This window comes from Helianthus annuus, chromosome 16, assembly GCF_002127325.2.
Source record: "Helianthus annuus cultivar XRQ/B chromosome 16, HanXRQr2.0-SUNRISE, whole genome shotgun sequence".
Taxonomy (NCBI): Eukaryota; Viridiplantae; Streptophyta; class Magnoliopsida; order Asterales; family Asteraceae; genus Helianthus; species Helianthus annuus.
Window position 1 is genome coordinate 47,470,745 of NC_035448.2, and position 6,000 is coordinate 47,476,744.

Sequence of the window (6,000 nt, forward strand, 5' to 3'; positions counted from 1 at the left end):
ATACCTCAGCTAATACTATAAATCCAGACAGAATAGCACATAAATCCAGAATAGCACACCAAATCGTTAAACAAAACATTATAAAATTGAAATTGAAACTGAACAAAACAAACATTAATTAAGTAAAGAAAACCCAAATCGTTAAAATCTCAAATAAAGAGTTAGTCGAAGTAGGAACCTGAAATGTTGAGTAGTTTAGGGCTTTAATAGGAACCTCAGTCTCCTGCTAAAATATTATAAGTCATAAAAAAATCCATAAGTGGTTGAGGTGAAAAGAAAAAACTAAAAGACAACATGTTATAAAGCAGCCATCTACCAAAACAGACAACAATCTGGTACTTTAGCCGGACCTGTCTTCTGGTCTCATTTTGTCAAACTCATCTATGCAGACAACACCACCATCAGCCAACACCATGGCTCCTCCTTCCAAATAGAACTCACGCTAAATCATACACAATTTTATAATTAGATATAACAATTAATAACACTAATAACAAAACTTAGAATATACCATTGTAACAACTTACAGTGCTATTATCACGAATGACAGAAGCCGTAAACCCAGCAGCAGATGACTTGATAATACCTGTCAAATAGAACTTTGCCAATGGTGCAAAAGAGACTTTTCCATCACTTATGCTCCAGAATTCATGCATACGCCACCAACTGCAGTAAAAAAATCCAATATATGGAGTGTTGGAAATCATTATAACTCATCCAATTGAACACCAAACCAAATAATAACCATAAATCATATATATATTCTAAGAACAAAATGTTGAATTGTCAATCATAAAATAAATAAATAAATGTAATATAAACCTAATCTATCAATCGAAAAACATAAATCATATATATTTTTCTTCAAATCAGATCTAATCGAAAACAATACATGACCCTAGTCAGTTGTTCAAGCAGAAGTAGCAGTTCGAAATCATTATAACTTTTCCGATTAGATCAGATTGGACGAAGGATCAGACAGTTTTTTAAAACATAATAACAAAATACATAACCCTAAGCTACAAATCTGTAACACCCCGAAAATATTAATGTTACATTTTAAACTAAATATCAGTAGTAAGTTAAGATAAAAGACTAGGAAAGATAACCTAGTTAGTAAGAAATCTTAACATAATATGATAAAGTATAATTAAATGCCCTTTTCTATGGCTCATGTATAATTGAGGGACCAAACTTGTCAAATCTGGAACTTCAATTATTACTAGTAAAATAACACACCAAACACACACCTAAGTGTGTGTTTGATCGACCAGAACGCAGGCAACAAAGGGGATTTTCCCTCAAACCCTAATATTCACAAAATCCATCAATTGAAGGTTCGAATCAAGTCCAAATTGAAATCTGAACATAGATTTGTGATCACCTTGACTAAGGGATTGTAAGGTATGCAAAATTTTATGATTTAGTTCTACCTTAAATTTTAGATAAATTCATGAGGTTCAAATCTGAGCATGCATGATGTTTGTTTTGAATGAAATAGTGTATAGGGATGAACCCTAGTAGATTTCTTGTTGAAATTTGGCCTAATTCTTGTAAAGTTCATAATCACCATTAGAGGTGATATGAGGATTTTGTAGATTAGTATGGGAAATTAGGATTATGATGTTATCCTAGTGTAATTCAGGTTCAATGAAATGGGTCCAGATTATTGATGTGAAAATCTTGTGAAATTGCTTAAATAAAAGTTTATCATGGCTAAATGATGAATGATTAACTTAATTGTGAACTGCCAAAAAAATCGTGCACATAAGATGCTCGATGAAATGCCTAAAAGACATTGATCGACACAAATTGTGGTGTTGATAAAGTAACAAGCTTTAGTCATGAGCCGAATGGTTCTAATGGTAATTGGCTTGTATGTTTTAGGCAATACGAGTGAGGCGTCGGGAAGTCAAGCCGGTGCGGACGCTCGTCTAAAGGGAAAGCTTTAAGGTACGTGGTTAACGCTACTAAAATATTGATGATTTAGTTTTCATTTTAATGGTTTACTAGTTTGAACAAATTAGAGTCATGTTGGCTTGGTTGTCTAAAATGAGGGACTTCATAAAGACAACCCAAAACGAGCTAAAAATGGTGGGTACAAACCGGGTAACGGAAGTACCTCATCCGTAGACCATAAACCCGTGTGTCGGGGAATGGGAAGAATATTATTAATACGCAAACCGGTAATGGGAGCGTGTGTGTTGAAGCAAGGGATCCAAAACGGGTCATACTTGTTGCAAAGAAATGCCCCGTACTGCGCTTTGATGACTTAAAAGTGCAGAAATTGGTATAAACGGGTCAAAACAGTAAAGTAGGAAAGATATGCAGAAGCTACCGTAAATTACGGTACCACCGTAATTTACGGTGGAGGGTAAATCTTTACGGTGTTTCTTTACTGATTTACGGTAGAACCATAAACGTCCAGTGTCCACCGTAAATTACGGTGACCACCGTAATTTACGGTGGAGCCCAGCCAAAATTGTCAAGTTTTGTATAATTTCATATTGCGAATCCGTTATAAGCGTACACTTAATTATGTGAAATTTGAAGGATTCTAACATTATTATTTTGTTAAATTTCCAGCTTTCAAGTAAGTCAATCAAGCGGATGGTGATTAACACAAGGCTTATGAACCGAACACATTCAAGAAGTAGATCTTCACTTTTGTCTTAGATGTTCATTAGTGATAATTTTGTAATGGAAGGAATACTTATGTATCCTTTAAGTGTTGTGGTGGTCTTTAAACACTTATGTGCTAAACTAGGATTAATATTAGTGTTTATGTTTTTAAATGATTATGATCCTTCTTATCTAGTCGGTAAAAATATAGTGTATTTTAAATTAGAGTGTTACAAGTTGGTATTCAGAGCTAAGGTTAAAGAGAATTGTGTTCGGTTCAAGGCTTGATCAACATCCGGTAAGAATTTATTTAAAGCAAATTAAATTTAAAAAGATTAAAAAGGGTAACGATTTATTGTGTATGGGAGGAGTATAGTGATATACTCGAACCCGGGAAGTACACTTAGTATAAATGATAAGGCAAAGTTATATACTTGGCCGAATAATGAGTACGAAGTCTCATGTAAAGGCATGAGAGCGATTGAACAAGATTATTTATTGAATCATTTTAACATTTCAGTAAGAAGATGTCGGGAGGTGCTAGTGACAATGTTCTATCCCTCACTACCGATGAGTTGAAAGAGAAGATTGCCGAGGAAGTTGGAAGGGCCATCGAAGTTAGCCTACCAAGATTTGTGGAAAGAATGCAAAACACCTTACTTTCGACTATGGAGGAAAGAATTGGTGAATTAAGAGAAGACCTTACCAGTGATAGAGGCAAGGCTAAGGAAAAGAAAGGTTGTTCTTACAACAAGTTTATGGCGTGTAAGCCCCCGATCTTCAATGGAGAGGTAGATCCAATTGCTTGTCAAAGGTGGATAAGCGATATTGAGGGTGTTTTCGAATGAACGCATTGTGATGAAAGTGACTTCGTGGCTTATGGAACTGGCCAACTTAGAAGCCAAGCCAAGGATTGGTGGGACAACCTCATAAACGAAAGGGGTGTTGAAGCAATAAGGGCAATGACTTGGGAAGATTTCAAAGTACCATTCCTCAAACATCATAGCCCCAAGGCAGTGATAAATAAGATAAAGGAGGAATTCATGCAATTGAGGCAAAAGGGTGAAACCGTTGATAAAATTACGGGGATGTTCATGGATAAGCTCAAGTTTTGTGATGACTTGGTCAAAACTGAAGAACAGAAAATTAATTATTATCACACCATGCTTAGGGCTGAATATAGGGAGTTCATGACCCCCTCACATTATGAAAGCCTCACTGATATAATCAATGCAGCGCGGGAACGCGAGATTGAACTAAAAAGGCAAGTTGAAAGAGGTGAAAGAAGGGCCTTGGATGAAAACCCGAGTCCCGCAAAGAAGCCAAAGGTAGCTGAATCTTCGAAGAAAGGTAGTGTAAAAGGAGGTTCTCCGAGTTGCAAAACATGTGGACGCACTCATAAGGGTGAATGCTACTTCAAGAACAAACCTTGTGTGGCATGGGGTTGCAAATTGCCCAGACAAAGTAACGGTGTGCTATAAATGTTACCAACCGGATCATAAAAAGTCAGAATGTCCGGAATTGGTGGGAAAGAAAGAGAGTGCCGACTCTAGGGATGAGACCCCAAAAGCTAAGGCAAGGTCATTCCAAATCACTGCTGCTGAAGCAAAAAATGGAACCCGACGTGGTTACAGGTATATTTACTGTAAATTCGATCCTTGCACGTGTTTTATTTGATACAGGTGCGAATAAGTCTTTTGTTTCACATAGATTTATTCAAAACCCCTTGTTTACATTAACGAAATTACCTATGCCAATGGAAGTAGAAGTAGGTAATAACAAAAGTTTTCTTGTTTGTGATGTATGTCGGGAATGCAAATTGAATATCGATGGCGAGGAATACTCCATTGATTTAATACCCATGTCCATGGGTGAATTTCAAGTGGTCGTAGGAATGGATTGGCTATCCCGCTACCATGCTAAGGTGATATGCTTACGTAAGGAGATACACCTAACGTCTCCGAGCGGAAGACGTGTCATCATCTAGGTTTGTAATCCCAGGATATGCTCGATGGTAGAAGCCCGCAAGTTTATACTACACGGGTGTAAGGCGTATTTAACTTACGTGCGTGACGTCGAAAAAGAAACGCCAAGGATTGAAGACGTACCTGTGGTGCGTGGTGCGTGAATTTGAAGATGTCTTTCCCGAGGATCTTCCGGGAATGCCACCAGAGCGCGAAATAGAGTTCGGGATTGAACTGACCCCGGGTGCTAAACCAGTTGCTAAGACACCTTATAGATTGGCACCGTCAGAACTACAAGAATTAATGTCTCAGTTACAAGATTTACTTGAAAAGGGATTCATCCGGCCTAGCGTGTCTCCTTGGGGAGCTCCCGTGCTATTTGTAAAGAAGAAGGACGGGAGCATGCGGATGTGTATTGATTACCGGGAGTTAAATAAACTCACGGTAAAGAATCGATACCCACTTCCGAGAATTGACGACTTATTCGATCAATTACAAGGCGCTAGCTGGTTTTCAAAAATCGATTTGAGATCGGGTTACCACCAATTAAGGGTAAAGGAAAATGATGTACCAAAAACGGCATTCCGAACACGATACGGACATTTCGAATTTCTCGTGATGTCTTTCGGATTAACGAATGCGCCCGCGGCTTTCATGGACCTCATGAACCGGGTTTGCAAGCCGATGCTCGATAGATCGGTGATTGTTTTTATAGACGACATCCTCGTTTATTCAAGAAACGAGGCGGAGCACGCTAACCATTTACGAGAAGTATTGGAGGTATTAAGGCGGGAAAGATTATATGCTAAATTCTCAAAATGCGCCTTCTGGTTACGAGAGGTGCAATTCCTAGGGCACGTCATAAGTGCCGAGGGAATATTGGTGGATTCGTCGAAGGTGGAAGCGGTGTCAAAATGGAGCCCTCCAAAGAATCCATCCGAAATTAGAAGTTTCTTGGGGTTGGCAGGTTACTATCGGAGATTCATTCAGGATTTCTCCAAAATCGCAACGCCGTTGACCAAATTGACCCGCAAGAATGAGAAGTTCGTCTGGGGAAGCGATCAAGAAAAGGCATTTCAGACATTAAAGGAAAAGTTAACCTGTGCACCGGTGTTGACTTTACCGGATGGTACGGAGGATATAGTAGTGTATTCGGATGCATCGCACCTAGGCCTTGGGTGCGTGCTAATGCAAAGGGGAAGGGTGATCGCATATGCCTCTAGGCAACTTAAGCCACATGAAACAAAGTACCCGACTCATGATCTTGAGTTGGCGGCCGTGGTCTTTGCCTTGAAAATCTGGAGGCATTACTTGTATGGTGTGAAAAGTACTATTTTCACTGACCATAAGAGTTTGAAGTACTTCTTCGATCAAAAGGAGTTAAACATGAGGCAGAGACGTTGGTTAGAAGTGG

At 38.6% G+C, this 6,000-nt stretch overlaps 2 long non-coding RNA genes across 2 annotated transcripts; one reads left to right on the plus strand and one right to left on the minus strand.

The window, feature by feature from the left end:
* Positions 1 to 372: 372 nt before the first annotated feature.
* Positions 373 to 575, minus strand: LOC110918165. The gene is made up of 2 exons (XR_002581113.1): positions 528 to 575; positions 373 to 442 (listed from the first exon to the last, which is right to left on the minus strand). It is a non-coding gene; the product is annotated as an uncharacterized LOC110918165 (long non-coding RNA).
* Positions 576 to 1,308: 733 nt separating this feature from the next.
* LOC110915464 lies at positions 1,309 to 2,656 on the plus strand. The gene is made up of 3 exons (XR_002578996.2): positions 1,309 to 1,404; positions 1,888 to 1,953; positions 2,587 to 2,656. It is a non-coding gene; the product is annotated as an uncharacterized LOC110915464 (long non-coding RNA).
* Positions 2,657 to 6,000: the final 3,344 nt, after the last annotated feature.